The 19,981-nt window shown below is 40.5% G+C and overlaps 1 protein-coding gene and 1 non-coding gene across 2 annotated transcripts in view; one reads left to right on the top strand and one right to left on the bottom strand.

The window, feature by feature from the left end:
- The window catches only part of LOC126175112 (uncharacterized), a 115,344-nt gene that overhangs the window by 66,164 nt on the left and 29,199 nt on the right, over positions 1–19,981 (top strand). The gene's annotated exons all lie outside the window — the stretch shown is intronic.
- Positions 4,951–5,025, bottom strand: Trnas-cga (transfer RNA serine (anticodon CGA)). Its single transcript has one exon. It is a non-coding gene; the product is annotated as a tRNA-Ser (tRNA).

Here is a 19,981-nt window from a genome sequence, read left to right as displayed (position 1 = left end):
GGAGAATAAATGAGGATTATCTTAAATGTCTATACAGTTGCTGAATATCTCAAGACAAATACACTGGGGCAAAAAAAGTTATGGGACAGTGGTATGCACATATACAGATGGTGGTAGTATCACATATACAAGGTATAAAAAGGCAGTGCATTGGTGGAACTATCGTTTGTACTCAAGTGATTCATGTGAAAAGGTTTCCGAAGTCATTATGGCTGCACAATAGGAATTAACAGACTTTGAATGCAGAGTGGTAGTTGGAGTTATACACATGAGACATTCCATTTTGGAAATTGTTAGGGAATTCAATATTCTGAAACCCACCATGTCAACAGTGTGCTGAGAACACCAAATTTCAAGCATTACCTCTCACCGCGGACAATGCAGTGGTCGACTGCCTTCACTTAATGACTGAGAGCAGTGGCAGTTGCATTGCCTATAGCATGATCTGCATCTGAGTGCTTGTGGTAACAGACTTCTTCCATGGCGCACAATATCCAGGCTGACCAAACCAGCATCCTCCCTAATTCACCGATTTCCGAGGTTTTCACTGGGTCTGTTTAAGGTCAGTTATAATGAAAGATAGCACAGCAGTTGAAACAGCCAACAGTTGTGCAAAATACTACAACTTGGACTAATCTGTGGATCTGAAGGAAAACTCATTCAGTGTGCTCCATCAAAACATAAGCCATATGCACTAAAAGAATTTCCCTCATTGATATTTCAATATGCAGGTTGAATAGTAAAGGCTAAAGATCACATTCCTTTTTTTAGTCTGTCTCTCAACACTTTCTGTGTTGTCTGCGCTGAATCTGCGATATGCTGAAACACATAGAAAACGGCAAAACTTTTGAACATAATCCTGCACATTCTGAACAACTTTAGCACATCCCATGTTCACAGGCAAAATATCAATATCTGGATTAACTCTAAGTCAACATATTGCAGCCCCCTTCTGAAGTTGTTATATTACTGTTGGGTGGACATGCCACAGACAGCACATGAATTGTTCCTCTGTCTGATTTGTTATAGTTGATTGGGGTTAGGTTCAGTGTTGAATTAACAAACCTATTTTGCTACATGTTTACTTCCACTTACTTTTTATTCAATTACCATTACTAGGAGCAGACAAATGGAGTTGCGGTGGGAAGCATGATGTCACCTATCATTGCAAATTTGTTTATGGAAGACTTTGAGAAAATGCTTGGAGTCAGTAGCTTCGAAACCAGCACGTTTTTCAGATATGTAGACAATCCATTTGTATTTTGGTCTCACGGCAGTGAGAATTTAAATGTCTATTTAGAACACTTGAATGAAATCTACATCTACATGATTACTCTGTTATTCACAATTAAGTGCCTAGCAGAGGGTTCAATGAATCACATTCAAACTGTCTCTCTACCGTTCCACCCTCGAATGGCACACAGGAAAAACGAGCAATTAAATTTTTCTGTATGAGCCCTGATTTATCTTATTTTATCATGATGATCATTTCTCCCTATGTAGGTGAGAGCCAACACAATGTTTTCATAATCAGAGGAGAAAACTGGTGATTGAAATTTCATGAGAAGATCCCGTCACACTGATAAACACCTTTGTTTTTAATGATTGCCAGTCCAATTCATGTATCAAGTCTGTGGCACTACTTCCTATTTTGCGATAATACAAAACGAGCTGCCCTTCTTTGAACTTTTTCAGTATAATCCGTCAGTCCCACCTGATACGGATCCCACACCGCATAGCAATACTCTAGAATAGGGCAGACAAGTGTAGTGTAAGCAGTCTCATTAGTAGATCTGTTGCACCTTCTAAGTGTTCTGCCAATGAATCACAGTCTTTGGTTTGCTCTACCCACAACATTATCTATGTGATTGTTCCAACTTAGGTTATTTTTAATTGTAATCCCTAAGTATTTAATTGAATTTACAGCCTTCAGGTTTGTGTGACTTATCGCGTAGTCGAAATTTAGTGGATTTCTTTTAGTACTCATGTGAATAACTTCACAGTTTTCTTTATACAGGGTCAATTGCCACGTTTTGCACTACACAGATATCTTATCTACATCATTTTGTAATTCATTTTGGTCATCTGATGACTTTACATGGCGGTAAGTGACAGCACCATCTGCAAATAATCTAAGAGGGCTACTCAGATTGTCTCCTTTGTCATAAATATAGATCAGGAACAATAGAGGGCCTATAACACTTCCTTGGGGAACGCCAGATATTACTTTTGTTTTACTTTATGACTTTCCATCTATTACTACGAACTGAGGCCTTTCTGACAAGAAATCACGAATCCTGCCACACAACTGAGGCGATATCCCATAGGAACACAATTTGGTTAGAATACGGTTGTGAGGAATAGTGTTGAAAGCCTTCTGAAAATCTAAAAATATGGAGTCAATTTGACATCCCCTGTTGATAGCACTCATTACTTCATGAGTATAAAGAGCTAGTTATGTTCCGCTAGAACTGTATTTTCTGAATCCGTGCTGACTGGGTATCAATAAATTCTTTTCTTTGAGGTACTTCATAATGTTCGAATACAGTACATGTATCGACATTAGTGATATGGGCCTGTAATTCAGCAGATTACTCCTATTTCCCTTTTTGGGTATTGGTGTGACTTTAGTAACTTTCCATCTTTAGGTACGGAACTTTCTGTGAGTAAGTGGTTGTATACAATTGCTCAATGTGGAGCTATTGTATCTGCATACTCTGAAAGGAACCTGACTGGTATACCATCTGGACCGGAAGCCTTGCCTGTATTAACTGATTTAAACTGCTTTGCTACACTGAGGATATCTACTTCTATGTTTCTCATCTTCGTAGTTGTTCTTGATTGGAATTTGGGAATATTTACTTCGTCTTCTTTGGTGAAGAGGTTTCCGGAAACCGTGATTAATAACTCTGCTTTGGTGGTACTGTCATCAGTGACTTCACAGTTGTTACTGCGCAGTGAAAGTACTGATTGCGTCTTGCCACTGGTGTGCTTTATATACACTCCTGGAAATTGAAAATAAGAACACCATGAATTCATTGTCCCAGGAAGGGGAAACTTTATTGACACATTCCTGGGGTCAGATACATCACATGATCACACTGACAGTACCACAGGCACATAGACACAGGCAACAGAGCATGCACAATGTCGGCACTAGTACAGTGTATAACCACCTTTCGCAGCAATGCAGGCTGCTATTCTCCCATGGAGACGATCGTAGAGATGCTGGATGTAGTCCTGTGGAACGGCTTGCCATGCTATTTCCACCTGGCGCCTCAGTTGGACCAGCGTTCGTGCTGGACGTGCAGACCGCGTGAGATGACGCTTCATCCAGTCCCAAACATGCTCAATGGGGGTCAGATCCGGAGATCTTGCTGGCCAGGGTAGTTGACTTACACCTTCTAGAGCACGTTGGGTGGCACGGGATACATGCAGACGTGCATTGTCCTGTTGGAACAGCAAGTTCCCTTGCCAGTCTAGGAATGGTAGAACGATGGGTTCGATGACGGTTTGGATGTACCGTGCACTATTCAGTGTCCCCTCGACGATCACCAGTGGTGTACGGCCAGTGTAGGAGATCGCTCCCCACACCATGATGCCGGGTGTTGGCCCTGTGTGCCTCGGTCGTATGCAGTCCTGATTGTGGCGCTCACCTGCATGGCGCAAAACATGCATACAACCATCATTGGCACCAAGGCAGAAGCGACTCTCATCGCTGAAGACGACACGTCTCCATTCGTCCCTCCATTCACGCCTGTCGCGACACCACTGGAGGCGGGCTGCACGATGTTGGGGCGTGAGCGGAAGACGGCCTAACGGTGTGCGGGACCGTAGCCCAGCTTCATGAAGACGGTTGCGAATGGTCCTCGCCGATACCCCAGGAGCAACAGTGTCCCTAATTTGCTGGGAAGTGGCGGTGCGGTCCCCTACGGCACTGCGTAGGATCCTACGGTCTTGGCGTGCATCTGTGCGTCGCTGCGGTCCGGTCCCAGGTCGACGGGCACGTGCACCTTCCGCCGACCACTGGCGACAACATCGATGTACTGTGGAGACCTCACGCCCCACGTGTTGAGCAATTCGGCGGTACGTCCACCCGGCCTCCCGCATGCCCACTATACGCCCTCGCTCAAAGTCCGTCAACTGCACATACAGTTCACATCCACGCTGTCGCGGCATGCTACCAGTGTTAAAGACTGCGATGGAGCTCCGTATGCCACGGCAAACTGGCTGACACTGACGGCGGCGGTGCACAAATGCTGCGCAGCTAGCGCCATTCGACGGCCAACACCGCGGTTTGTGGTGTGTCCGCTGTGCCGTGCGTGTGATCATGCTTGTACAGCCCTCTCGCAGTGTCCGGAGCAAGTATGGTGGGTCTGACACACCGGTGTCAATGTGTTCTTTTTTTTCCATTTCCTGGAGTGTATGACCAGAATCTCTTTGGGTTTTCTGCCAGATTCCGAGACAGAGTTTCGTTGTGGAAATTATTAAAAGCAATCTCGCATTGGAGCACGCGCTATGTTTCAATCTTCCGGAAAACTTTGCTAATCTTCGGTATTTTGTGTTCTTTGAAATTTGGCATGCTTCTTTCGTTGCTTCTGCAACATTGATCTGACCCGTTATGTGTACCATGGGGGATCAGTACCATCACTTATTAATTTATGTGGTATATCTCTCTCAATTGCCATTGATACTACTCGTATCTCTTTGAAACCATTCCACATCTTTTCTATGTTTATGTGATCAGATCGGAAGAGTGGAGACTGTCTCTTAAAAAGCCACCAAGAGCATTTTTATCAGCTTTTGATGGTTGTCAGTGTTACAGTATTCAGCCTAGCAGTAACTGCCTTGTGGTCGCTAATACCTGTATTCGTCATGATACTCCCTATTTGTCCTGGATTATTTGTTGCTAAGAGGTCAAGCATGAAACTTTCTGGCAGATTAAAACTGTGTGCCCGACCGAGACTCGAACTCGGGACCTTTGCCTTTCGCGGGCAAGTGCTCTACCAACTGAGCTACCGAGGCACGACTCACGCCCGGTACTCACAGCTTTACTTCTGCCAGTACCTCGTCTCCTACCTTCCAAACTTTACAGAAGCTCTCCTGCGAAACTTGCAGAACTAGCACTCCTGAAAGAAAGGATATTGCGGAGACATGGCTTAGCCACAGCCTGGGGGATGTTTCCAGAATGAGATTTTCACTCTGCAGCGGAGTGTGCGCTGATATGAAACTTTCTGGCAGATTAAAACTATGTGCCCGACCGAGACTCGAACTCGGGACCTTTGCCTATCGCGGGCAAGTGCTCTACCAACTGAGTTACCGAGGCACGACTCACGCCCGGTACTCACAGCTTTACTTCTGCCAGTACCTCGTCCCCTACCTTCCAAACTTTACAGAAGCTCTCCTGCGAAACTTGCAGAACTAGCACTCCTGAAAGAAAGGATATTGCGGAGACATGGCTTAGCCACAGCCTGGGGGATGTTTCCAGAATGAGATTTTCAATCTGCAGCGGAGTGTGCGCTGATATGAAACTTTCTGGCAGATTAAAACTGTGTGCCCGACCGAGACTCAAACTCCAAGGGCCCGAGTTCCACCACTAACTGTATTTAGTCTCTCCTTTCTGAACACTGTTAGATCGTTTGAAAAAAATTTTGGCTGAACTTATTTCTGGCTTTAGCCAGCTTTCTGTGCCTATAACTATTTGAGCTTCAGTGCTTTCTATTAGAGCTTGGAGCTCTGGTTCTTTCCCAACGGAGCTACGACAATTTACAACTACAATACCTTTTCTACAACTACCTTACTGTGTTTTACCTGCCCCCTTTTATACGGACACCCTTTCTGTGGATTCCTGAGGCCCTCTAACCTAAAAAACTGCCCAGTCCCTTCCACACAGCCCTCACTACCCGTGTAGCAACTTTTTGTGTGAAGTGGACTCCTGACCTATTAAGCAGAACCCAGAAACCCACCACTTGGTGGCACAAGTCAAAGAATCTGCAGCCTACACGGTCACAGAACCGCCTGAGCCTCTGATTCAGATCTTCCACTCGGCTCTGCACCAGAGGACCACAGTCGGTTCTGTCGATGATGCTACAGATCGTGAGCTCCGCCTTAATCTTGGAAGCAAGACTGGCAGTCTTTACCATTTCCACTAGCCACCCGAAACCAGAGAGAATCTCCTCTGATCCAAACTGACACATGTCATTGGTACCAACATGGGCTACCACCTGCAGTTGGCTGCACCCTGTACTCTTCATGGCATCCAGAAGCACCCTTTCCACATCCAGAATGACTCCCCCCAGTATGCACACTGGCTTCCTTCCACTCCATCTACCTGAATATTCATTCCATGATGGAGGAATGTTGATGGTACGTTGGGATATGCTTTTATAGGAAGCCTACTCATAGTGACTTGTTTCTCACGGTGTGTCAGCATAAAGGGAAACTGTGTATCTTTTTTCTGCCGGTCCATGTCATTTCAGACCCTGAGTGTTTGCCAGCTGAGCGTACCATCTTGGTGTCACCTTTCATCAGAACAGATATAGTGAAAGGTAGATCAGATGTGCGTTGCACAATCGACCAACTGTGCACCGAGTGAGTGATAATAGCAAGTTGGTACAAGGACTATGGCCTTTCTGCCTTATGAAGGAAGCAGTCCCATACGATTGGTTATATTTTCTGGAAATATGAAGTGAAATATGTTTTCCATCCTCAACCTAAGATTAGGGTCCTTTTAGATTCCCATTAAGGATTGTGATGATTGATTGTGATTGATTTGTGTAAGGTGAGTGTCTACTGCAACAAAATAAGCTTAAAAACCAAATTTCTAGCTCCTTTCACGACTATGCTTCTTTATGTATCACCTTGTGAAGAGTCTTCATTGGTAATCTGCTAAGATGACAACTTTTGTCTAGAACGTTGTAGGTACAATAGCTCTTAGTGTACAGATTCTTCTTTCTCAAGTAAGATCTTATTATAAAACTCAACTACACCATTTTTTGTGGAGTTTAAAGTGTATTCACTAGATATTTAATTCTTTCCTTTCTGAAAATTTATCAGTAGTTTCTTTCAAACTCATTTTTGTTGTCTATGCTTAAGGTATAAATTCTCTTTCAAGTTTGATTTTTTTACGGTGTTTAAAACATTTCTGTCATTTGGCTTTTTTTAGGTGTTTATAAGGAAACTTCACTCCAGTAAATGATTTGTGAGAGCAAAGAAGTGTCAAGTTTAATTTAGTTGTTCTCTTTATATTATCCACGAGATTGTCAAGGTATATGCAGCCAGTTTCTTGTAAGGTGTACACTGTTATCTGTTTAGAATACCTTGTGAACTGAGGTTATACTGGCATTACATCTTCATCTACATCTATACTCTGAAAACCATTGTGAGGTGCATGACAGAGGGCATGTCTCACTGTACCAGTTATTAGGGTTTCTTCCTGTTCCATTCACGTATGGAGTGTGGGAAGAATGATTGTTTGAATGCCTCAGGATGTGCAGTAATTATTCTGATCTTATCTTCATGGTATTAGTGATTCACAAGGGTTGTGGTATATTCTTAGAGTAATCATTTACAGCCAGCTCATGATACTTTGTTAATAGACACTCTCAGGATAGTCCACATCTATCTTCGATCTCTGTGACACACTGTCACAGATTAAACAAACTGCGACCATTCATGTTGCCCTTCTCTGTATACGTTCAATATACCCTTTTAGTCCTATTTGGTTGGGTCCCACACACTTAAGCAATATTCTAGAAATGGTCACAGAATGCTTTGTAAGCAGTCTCCTTTATAGATTGATTTCACTTCCCCAATATTCTGTAAGTAAGCCGAAGTCTACGATCCACTTTACCCGTGACTGAACTTACGTGATCATTACATTTCATATCCTTACAAATGTTACACTCAGGTATTTATCAGTAGGTTGATTCCTACTGTTACTCATTGATATTATAGTCATAGGATACCATGTTTTTGTTTTGTTTTGTGAAGTGCAAATCTGTACATTTCTAAACATTTAAAGCAAGTATCCAGTCTCTCCACCACTTTGAAATCTTATCAAGACCTGTTTTAGTAGTAATCTCTGCCTTGCATATTACCCTGTTTTCCACCTTCAAGCTCTCAGGTTTTCAAATCTCGTCCAGTGCAGACCGCAACAATCAGTCTTTCTTTCTCATCCCATAAGTCTCCCCTGGCCTGGCATTCTGGATGACTTTTCTGCACTGTACCCCTTTCCCTAAACTTCTCCAATCCTTTTCCTTCGCCCCTCTTCCATCCCCTTCAACTCTTCTGCAAGAAGAAGGAGGAAGAAGGAGCCACTGGCTCCGATATGTTGTAAACGTTAAATCCTTTGTGTGTGTGTGTGTGTGTGTGTGTGTGTGTGTGTGTGTGTGTGTGTGTTTTCCCCCACTACCATTTGGTGAGTAGATTTTTTATCTATCCATTTACATTTATACTGCACATTTATCGAGCTTCTTTCATGTAGTACTTCATTACAGATAACTGCAGCATCTGCAAAATGCCTGATTTTACTATTAATATTGCATCAAGGTCATTAATATAGAAAATGAGCAGCAAGGGTCCCAACTCAATACCCTAGGGGACACCCATAGTTACTTCTACATCTGATGATAACTCCCCATCCAAGATATTTGATTGATTTAATTTATTTTGTGTTCAATATGTCCAACTGTGTTGGATACACAAGGACGTGGAACAAGTCAGTTTTTTACAAATACAATCTGATAATCTTATAGCGTATACAGAAATTTGAGTACATAATTATATAAAAATTTATACAGTAAATTCTTTGGGCAGTAATACAGAAAAAGAAAATACATATTTTCTTAGAATCATTAAAACACTACAGAAAACAGATACAGAGCACATACAGATACAGAGCTCAGGTTAAATAACATTCTTAGTGGCATTATGTCAACTTGTATTATATCATATTAAAATATTACAATTTATTTAGTTAAAACTTCATCTAGACTGTAAAAAGCTTTTTCTAGCAGAAATATTTTAGTGCTTTCTTAAACTTACTCTTGTTATGAATCTCTGTCTTTATTTCGGGAGGAAGTGCATTGAAGAGTTTTGCTCCAGTGTAGTGGACACCCTTTTGTGCCAAGCTCAAATTTCTGAGCTCACTGTGTATGTCATTCTTCCTCCGTGTGTTATGCTCATGATAATTACTGTTTGGTTGAAATATATCTATATTTTTACAGACAAAACACATGAGAGAAAAAAATATATTGGCATGTAGTTGTGTATATTTTAAGTTTACAAAAACTATTTCTACACAAGTCTCTTGGGTGCAAACCACATATAATTCTTAAAGCTCGCTTCTGTGCAATAAACACTTTCCTTGCTAATGGCTGGTTGCCCCAAAAAAATAATTACGTACTCAATGAGAGAATGAAAATAGCCATAGTATGCCACTTTTGCAGTGTTAGGTTCAACACATGTAGTGACAACCCATAAAGCATAGGTAGCAGAGCTAAGCCTCTTACAGAGATCAATAATATGTGAAGACCAGTTCATTTTCTTGTCAATGTGTACTCCAAGAAATTTTGTTGTTTCCATTCTTACTATTGGTTTATTACCACCTGTCACACTTATCTCTCTCTCTTTTTCTGTTTTTGTACAGAATTGAATAAAGCTGGTCTTAATGGAATTTAATGAGAGACAATTCGCCTTGAACCAATTAACCACATCTGAGAGTATGTGATTAACGAGTTCCTCAAGATTGTTGTCTGTTCTGCTGCTCATAAAAATTGTGGTATCATCAGCAAATAATGTAAATTTACACGGCAGGCTTGTACATGATGGTAGATCATTTATAAAAATCAGGAATAATAGTGGCCCAAGAATTGATCCCTGAGGCACTCCACATGTAATGGAATTCCATTCAGAATCTGAGGAAGTGTCACATACTCCACCCGAGCTATTCAAGACAACTTTTTGTTTTCTGTCTTGGAGGTACGACTGTAGCCAATTGCCTGCAACACCACTTATTCCTACTAATTTTGCATTTTGCAAGAGAATCTGGTGATCAACACAGTCAAACGCTTTGGATAAATCACAGAAGACACCAAGTGCTAGAATTTTTTCGTTAAGGGTTTCTAGGACTTCATTTGAACATGCGTAGACTGCGTCTTCTGTTGAACGGCCCTTTTGAAAGCCAAATTGGCTCTTGCTGAGAACTCCATTCTTCATTAGATGATCAGTAATTCTTACATGTATTAGCTTTTCTAGAATTTTTGAGAAAGCTGTTAGCAAAAAGATAGGTCTATAGTTAGTTAGTTCAGCTTTATTGCCCTTTTTGTACAGGGGCTTCACAATGGCATACTTAAGTCTACTGGGAACAACACCTTTCTGAAGGGAAGCATTGAAAATATGACAGAGAATATCCTTTATCAACACACAAGAGTATTTTAATAAATTACTAGATATATTATCAACCCCTGCAGAGTTCGTACTTTTTAGAGACACGATGATTTTTTGAATTTCTTCTACAGTACAGGATTAAGGTGCATTTCTGAAATTGTGTTTGAATATACTGCTTGACAAAGAGTTACAGCTTCATCAACATTGGGCTTGCAACCAATCTGATAGGAAGTGTTTATTAAAAATCTCAGCCACCGTTTTGGGGTTAACTACTAGGGAACCTTCATATCTGATTTTATTTACATCTTCTTTGCTTGTTGTATCTTTTCCTGTTTCTTTTTTTACAATGCTCAAATTGTTTTTATTTTATTATTAGAATTATCTATTTTCTTCTCATAATAAAGGGCTTTTGATTTCCGTATTAGTTTCTTCAAAATCTTTACAGAATCTTATTGCAGAATAAGTTTCCCTTTTGGTTTTACATGACTGTTTTATACCTTTTGTAATCCAAGGCTTACTTACAGAATTGGAAGCGCTGTTTCTGACCCATTTCTTGGGAAATATTTCTTCAAAAAGAGCACAGAATTCATTTATAAAACAGTTAAATTTAGTATCAACATCATCATGGCTATTTACTAAAGACCAATCCATTTGCTGCAATCCATTACTCTTGTGAATTTTCATTGAGGAAATTCTTTTTTGAACAGATTAACGTCAAAAAGAATGAGAATTTGTCCATCATGATCTGAAGGCCCACTTATAACCTGTCTGACAATATAATTCTGATGTCTACTTACATCTAAAAAAATGTTGTCTATCATAGTTTGGCACTCGGATGTAATCCTTGTTGGGAAGTTTATTACTGATGTCAGATTATTTAAGGTCATCACAATCTCAAAGTCTATTTTATTCTTATTTTCTGTCATAAAGTTTATATTGAAATCACCTAAAACTACAATATCCTTCGCTTTTGAAAGTAACCCTGACAGAAGGAGTTCCATTGAATGCAGAAAAGTTTTTATGTCACCTGAAGGAGATCTGTAGACAGCCAACACTATTATTGGGTGGAATTTAGTTATTATTTCTGTGGCACATGCCTCAAATTGTTGTTCCACTCAATATTTCTTAATATCTATAGCTTTGTATGCTACACTGTCCTTAACATAAATTGCTACTCCACCTTTATCTTTACCTTCCCTACAGTAGTATGTTACTAAACTATAACCTACTATAGATGGCAAGGCATATTTTTCAGTAACATGGTGCTCAGTTAAGCACAAAATCTGAGCATTATTTATACTGTCCTTTTCACTAATGTTAATAAGGAGTTGATATATTTTGATGAAAGAAAGAGATGCCTTCCTCTTGCTTTTTCATTCTATTAGTGCTGTTACCTGAGTGAGGATCCATTGGAGTCTGTCTTTAGACGGGAGAGAGGAGACACTTGACACTACCTACTGTTGTCCCTTCTTTTTCTTCAGGCTCACACATAAAAAATCGTTGAGATGAGAAGGAGGCTCAGCATTTCTTCTGTCCAACAGCCTTCTATTTGTTGTTGATGGTGACGCTTCAAATGTTGGTTCTGCCACTACTGCTGTGTTTCCTTGTGAACTTGGAGTCTTCTCGTTTTTCTTATTTTCATCTAAAATAATATTTGGATGATGAGTAACAGTAGTTCTTTTGTCGTTAAAATCAATGTCCACTGTTCTTTCTGTTAAAATTGCGTCTTTTTTTACATGTTTTGCTGGTGTTGATGATGTTTCTAATGAATTTTTTTAGTTTTGGAGTCAGGCGATGGCGATGCAATTATCGTTTTGGTTTTGAATTTATTTTGGTGGTTTTTTTTATTACCTTGGGTATCAGGCTTGTCAGATATTCTTTCCCCAAGCCATTCAGGTGAAGTCCGTGTTGCGTGTGGAATCTACGTCCAATATTGCTTACATCAACGCATTTCACGTTTTTAAAATGTCTGCAGATTTTTTCAAACTGATTGTTGGCACTTTTTATTTCCCTGTTTACACATGACCATTTTACAAGATCATAGCGATGCGGAATATTGACAAGTATTACGTTAGTGTGAGTGAGGTTCCTCAGACACTGTTTAAGATCGCGCCTTGCACTCGCTGTTTCATTTTTGTAGACGTCGTTTGCGCCTCCCAGAAGTACAACGAAGTCTTTATCATGCAGATTTTTTGCCTCTGCGGATACGGTCATTTTTTTAATTTCGCCAAGTGGGGCTCCCGGTTTCACTATACCACACGAAAATGTTTTAGTTTACTCGCAAGTCCACGACCGTGGCTGTCTGAAAACACAAACAGTTTCCTGTTATTGGAGTTCACAATGTGCGAATCGTTTTGTATTGTTTTACTAAACACTTCGGCATAATTTTTGGTCTGCACATTTACATTGACCTCATTCACAGTTGTTTGCGTCAGTAAATTTTCTTCTCTTACCTTATTCCTCACTGTGCCTTTTTCCTTTTCCCATCGTTTATGCGAACTGTAAGTTGGATTTTCACTATCGGCGGTCGAAAGTACTTGAAATGTGTTTTCGTGCACAAAGCTTGCGTAACTTTCGCAGGTTTTCCGAGTTTGCACTTCGGTCTTGCTGTTTTTGCACTTTACATTTGACCACTTTTCCGTAACGGACGAACTATCTCGCGCAAGGTTTAGCGTGTTCAGTTCACTATTTTCTTGTTGTATTTTCGAAATGTCCGTTTTCAAACTGGCGATTATGAACTGTAAGCTCGTTATGCGTTCATTCAGTGTCTTGATTTCGTCCTTACAATTTTCACACGATTTCTTTTTTACGGCAAAATTTATGTTTTTCTGGAATGACACTTGCTAACTTTTACTGTAGCCGCCATCTTGATACATCTGACGATAACTCCCCATCCAAGATAACATGTTATGTCCTCCTTACCAAAAAGGCCTAAGCCTTCATAAATTTCACTTGACACCCCACATGATCATGCTTTTGGCAGGAAGCATTGGTGTGGTACTGAGTCAAATGCTTTTTGGAAATCAAGAAATACTGCAACTATCTGAGTGCCTTGATCCAAAGCTTTCAGTATGTCATGTTAGAAAAGTGTGAGTTGGGTTTCACATGATCAACGTTTTTGAAACCCATGCTGGTGGGCATTGAGGAGGTCATTCTGTTCGAGATACCTCGTTATGTTTGAGCTCAGAATATGTTCTATGAACCTACAACAAATTGTTGTCAAGCATATTGGATGGTACGTTTGTGGATCACTTCTACTACCCTTCTTGTAGACGGGTGTGACCTGTGCCGTTTCCAAGAACTGGGCATGGTTTTTTGTTCGAGGGATCTGCGACAGACTATAGTTAGTACAGAGACACAGCCACAAATTCAGTATGGAACCTGACAGGCATTCCACTGGGCCCTTGAACTTTGTTCAATTTTAACGATTTTTGCTGTTCGTCAGGACCATTGACACTAACACTTATTTCATTCATCGTACAGTGGTACAAGGATTAAATTAGGGCAGTTCTTCTGGGTTCTCCTTTGTAAAAGAACATTTGAAAATGGAGTTAAGCATTTTAGCTTTTGTTTTGCTACCCTCAATTTCAGATCAGCCTCATTCACTAGGAACTGGACAGCAACTTTGGTGCCTCTAACAGCCTTTACATATGACCAGAATTTCTTTGGGTTTTGTAAAAGATCACTCGACAAATTCTGCTATAGTAGTTGCTGAAGGCATTACGCTTTGCTTTCTTGGCAGCCAAATGCGTTTCACTCAGCATCTCTCTATTTACAGCCCTATGGTGTGTTTTACACCTATTATGCAGTAATCTCTGTTTCTTTAGAAGTTTCTTTGTAATGACTGTATAACATGGAGGTTCCCTCCCATTATGAACTGTTCTACTGGGTACATATCTATCCAGTGCATGGTCAACTAATCTTTTAAACTTGTGCCAGAGTTCCTCTACATGCAACTGCCTTGTACTGAAAATTCCAAATTCCTCACTGATATATGACACTACTGATTTTTTTTATCTAGTTTGCTGAACATCTATATCGTTCTGCTTGTTTTATTCATCCGTTGTACTTTGCTAATCATTGTTGCTCCAACTGTGTCATGGTCACTGATACTAGTTTTGATGTAGACAACCTCAGAGAAGTCATATCTGTTTGTTACTATTAGATCCAGTATATTTCGATCATGAGTGGGGTTCCTAACTATCTGCTCTAGGTAGCTAACAGGCAAGAATTTTTGTAAGGTTTCAAGGATATCTTATACCGCCCACACTGACAAAACTGTACCTGGTCCATACAAGTTGATTTGAGCAATGGGCTACAGATTTTTCCTACAGATTCTGCAAAATGTGTAACACCCACTTGTACATTAGCAGAGCCACAATCTGCAGGCTGGTACCTGCTGGTGTTCGCACCATCCCAGCTGAGCACAGAAAGTCTTGAGAGTTTCCTTTGGTTTTCAGGCATCAGCAAGTTTTAGTTGCTACAAGTATAGTGAAGGATTGGACTAATAACCACATTGGAAAGCTTAAACGATTACACTACGAAAGACCTTGTGTGTGGAAACTGACCCATGAGCATAACATGAACAAGAATGTAAACAACACGGTGTACAAACAGATGGTTGAAACATTTCTAGACGGTATTCCAACTGTGAGCCAAAGTGTTTTATCTACGCTGCAGAATTTCAAATAAGGTTTCAGAAAATAAATTTTTTGTTTGTGTGGCCATGTACTTTTTAGTTACATTATAATTATTGAAGGTATTTTAATTATGTCTTTGCCTCTACAAGGACATGAGTATTTTGTCACCAAATACATTTCGTTTTATTCAAATAAAATATGAAACATGTATTTACAGTTTGGCTTGCTTTCTAGATTTAAACACAGTTTGTTACAAAAGATGTTGATTTTACTTATGATATTTTATGTCCGATTTTTGCTCACAGTAGGAAACAATGTCTGCTTGCACTTTTTTGTAGTGTTCCCATGTTTGACACTGTTGTTTTCCCCATAATCCCACTCTGCTTTGCAGAACTATGCATTTCTTGATGTTAGACATGTCATGTTACACTCCAGAAACTGTTAGATACAAATCAGAAGACATTTCCTGGTGTGAAAGAAAGTCGGACAAGAAATACTGTAAGTAAAATCAACATCTTTTCTAACAAACTGTTTTTATATATAGAAAGCGAGCCAAATAGTGAATACATTTCATTATAAGTTACTGATTAGGCCTTAACTTTCATAACACAAACTGTATTTTGTGACAAAAATACACTTTATCTTGTAGTTGGGAAGACGATGTAAAATATCTGCAGTAACTTCAGAACAAAGCTCAGGAAGGAGTGCGCTTCTTTAAAGAAGCTGAAATGGGGGAGGGGAATGAATTGTATAAACCAACACTATGGTGAGTGTGTATAAAAAAGTTGCTTCTACTGCGTTCATTATTGTATTAACCATTACAGTGTTGAGTCCAGTATTTTGCAGATATTACGAATTACTATTCTTTACAAATAGGAAACAAAGGATGGTGTTGTGAAATACCTGTGCAGTAAGCAGTCTGTCTTCATCTGACAGGGAATTAATTACATGTGGTGTTCCTCAAGGTTCCAACTTGGCTCCATTGCTTTTTCTTGTGTACATTAATGACCTCTCGTCTGTTACAGTGCCAGATGCTAAGTTTGTTTTGTTTGCAGATGATACAAACATTGCAATAAATAGCAAGTCCAGTACACATTTAAAAATGGGTGCTAATCAAATTTTCACTGACACTAATAAATGGTTTAAAGCTAATTCACTGTCATTAATCTTTAAAAGATCCATTATATGCAGTTCAGAACCTGTAAGACATTTCCTTCCAACATGGGTATAACATACAAAAACATGCAGATCAAAGAGGTTGACAGTGTTAAATTTCTGGGATTACAATTCGACAACAGGATCAGTTGGTAAGGGAATACCACAGAACTGCTGAAGCACCTAAACAAGTCTGTATAGCAGGTCAGCAACTGGAAGCAGTTAATTCCATAAATTATCTGGGAGTATGTATTAGGAGTGATTTAAAATGGAATGATCATATAAAGTTGATCGTCGGTAAATCAGATGCCAGACTGAGATTCATTGGAAGAATCCTTAGGAAATGCAATCTGAAAACAAAGGAAGTAGGTTACAGTACGCTTGTTCGCCCACTGCTTGAATACTGCTCAGCAGTGTGGGATCCGTACCAGATAGGGTTGATAGAAGAGATAGAGAGAATTCAACGGAGAGCAGCGCGCTTCGTTACAGGATCATTTAGTAATCGCGAAAGCGTTACGGAGATGATAGATAAACTCCAGTGGAAGACTCTGTAGGAGAGACGTTCAGTAGCTCGGTACGGGCTTTTGCTGAAGTTCCGAGAACATACCTTCACTGAGGAGTCAAGTAGTATATTGCTCCCTCCTACGTATATCTCGCGAAGAGACCATGAGGATAAAATCAGAGAGATGAGAGCCCACACAGAAGCATACCGACAATCCTTCTTTCCACAAACAATACGAGACTGGAATAGAAGGGAGAACCGATAGAGGTACTCAAGGTACCCTCCGCCACACACCATCAGGTAGCTTGCGGAGTATGGATGTAGATGTAGATGTAGAGTTGCAGTGAGAATGATGTCAGATGTGGGAGATATAAATATATTTAAAAAATGCATACTTTGCTTACTTCCATTCAGTTATGTCATACGGCCGTCATATTCTGGGGTAACTCGTCAAAACAAGCAAAAGTTTTTTTAGTGTGCAAAAGCGTGTAATAAGCCTCATTTGAGGTAAATGTAAATTCAAGAACATCATGTACAAACCTATTCAAGGAAGTCTGTACTGTAACCAATGCTTCTCTGTATAGTTATTCCTTAATTAAATTTGTTGCAAACAATGTACCTCTGTTTTCAACCAATAGCTCAATACATAGTATCAACACAGGGAATAATAACAATCTTGGTACAAAAAAGGGTCCAGTATTCAGGAACACACATTGTCAATAAATTGCCAGCAACCATTAGAACCTTGCTTTCAGAGAAAGCAAACTTTAAACAGAATTTGAAAGACTTTTTGATAGGCAACTCCTTCTACTCTATAGACGAATATCTGAACAGGGACTGTTATACAAGCTTAAGTAAAATGTCTGTTAGATTTCAGTTTTGACAACACGTGGTCACAGCGGTCAAGATTAGGTATTTTGTGTATGAAAAATGTATTAAAAGTGCTAACTGTGTTTCATTCTGACAGTGTATTAATTCTGTAAGTATTACGAGTTCCAGTTTGCTGTTATGTATTCACCTATTTTGGTAACCTCCTGACAAATGATCATGGTAGTGAGTATTATATTCAAATGTTTTTTATGTTATTCTTTCTGACTTGTTCCGCACGTACGAGAATCATCTCATTTTTGGGTCTATGCAGCGAAAACGCAATCTAATCGAATCTACCGAAGGATCAAGAATGTCCTCTCCCTACCGTATTGTACCTTTGCAGTTCTCAGAGCAATGTCCACTATTCTGCATGAAATTCACATGTCTGGTATGTTGTCTTTCGACAATCCAGCTTGTGCGACTTTTCTTTCGAGAAACATATCAATGCATAGCGCACAAATCGCCAGCGACAGCCGCAGTTTTCTTCCTAATATCGACCATATTAATTTCTTATCGACGATATAAATGCATTCTAAAATTAAAAAATGTACAACAATAAAGTAATACCTAAAAACGTCGCACTGTACAACGTAATGTCAGTCAGAAAAAGTCACAAGTACCGAAATCCGTCGACTGTGGCCTCTGACCTGTCGAGCATTCACCGCATTTCGTGCTCTGGATCCAAGGATAGATATCGAAAATCTACCAATTTACGCCACACACGAAGTGATCCGGCTTTCAGGCAGATCTCCGACACTAGATCCGATGGGCAGGACCTGCACATTAGTGGAAAACGACGGAACTGAGATCGGTGGGCCGTCATCAGGCAAAAATATCCGCGAAACCTGTCCGTGAGTCTGACGTGGCACATAAATCGGGCAGTTTGTCGCCAGGTATTCTCTGGCGCTAATCAGGTCATATCTGCTGCTGCTCTGTTGTTGGCTTGCAGTTCAAAAATGGTTCAAATGGCTCTGAGCGCTATGGGACTTAACTGCTGTGGTCATCAGTCCCCTAGAACTTAGAACTACTTAAACCTAACTAACCTAAGAACACCACATCCATGATCGAGGCAGGATTCGAACCTGCGACCGTAGCGGTTCCAGACTATAGCGCTAGAACCGCACGGCCACACTGGCCGGCCTGGCTTGCAGATCCTCTTTGTTTCGTTCTTCGCTAAACGGCATGGTTTTCAGGAAACCATGTCACTTACTTCGTGCAGTAACTATTTCTCAAACAAAACTCTTGTGACAGGAATAATGAATTTTGTAAATGTGGCTTGTACTCATTAGGTAAACTGGTGAGTAGAACGGAACCAAACGATTCGTCTTCTTTCAAACTGAAGCTACTCAATTATATTTAATAATTCTGTCCCACAGATGAGAAATTTTCTAGATGTGTCACTAAAAGGGTTTTCAGAATGCCTATTCCTCTTCATAGCTGGTCCTAATAGACTTCTCTCAGTCTGTTGCATCCTGTTGTGCATTTGTACGCTGAAAAGCCAAAGAAACTAGTACACCCGACTAATATGGTGTAGGGCCCCCACGAGCACGCAGAAGTGCCACAACACAACATGGCATGGACTCGACTAGAATATGAAGTAGTGCTGGAGGGAACTGACACTATGAATCCTGCAGGGCTGTCCATAAATCTGTAAGAGTACGCGGGGATGGAGGTCTCTTCTGAACAGCACATTGTGAGGCATCCTAGATATGCTCAATAATGTTCATGTCTGGGGAGTTTAGTGGCGGAAGCGTTTAAAATCGGAAGAGTGATCCTGGAAGCACTCAATAGCAATTCTGGACGTGTGGCGTATCGCATTGTCCAGCTGGAATTGTCGAAGTCCATTGGAATGCACAATGTACATGGATGGATGCAGGTGATCAGACAGGATGCTTACGTATGTGTCACCTGTTGGAGTCATATCTAGACGTATCATGGGTCCCATATTACTCAAGCTGCACATGCCCCACACCATTAAAGCCTCTATCAGCTTCAACAGTCCCCTGCTGACATGCAGGGTCCATAGATTCATAAGGTTGTCTCCATACCCATCACGTTCATCTAGTCGATACAATTTGAAATAGACGCATCCGAGCAGGGAATATTTTTCCTGCCATCAGCAGTCCAGTGTCAGTGTCAGTGTTGAGTCGCCCAGGGAAGGTGTAAAGCTTTGTGTCATGCAGTCATCAATGGTTCATGAGCAGGCCGTTGGCTCCAAAAGCCCATATCAATGATGTTTCGTTGAATGGTTCACACATACACATAGCCCAGCATTGAAATGTGCAGCAATTTGCGTAAGGGTTGCACTTCTGTCACGTTGAACGATTCTCTTCAGTCGTCGTTAGTCCCATTTTTGCAGAATCGTTTTCCTGCCGCAACGTGGCGGAGATCTGATGTTTTACAGGATTCCTGATATTCATGGTAC

This window comes from Schistocerca cancellata, chromosome 3, assembly GCF_023864275.1.
Source record: "Schistocerca cancellata isolate TAMUIC-IGC-003103 chromosome 3, iqSchCanc2.1, whole genome shotgun sequence".
Lineage (NCBI taxonomy): Eukaryota > Metazoa > Arthropoda > Insecta > Orthoptera > Acrididae > Schistocerca > Schistocerca cancellata.
The sequence above is the reverse complement of the archived record's forward strand: the minus strand, read 5'-3'. Positions and strand labels throughout refer to the sequence as shown.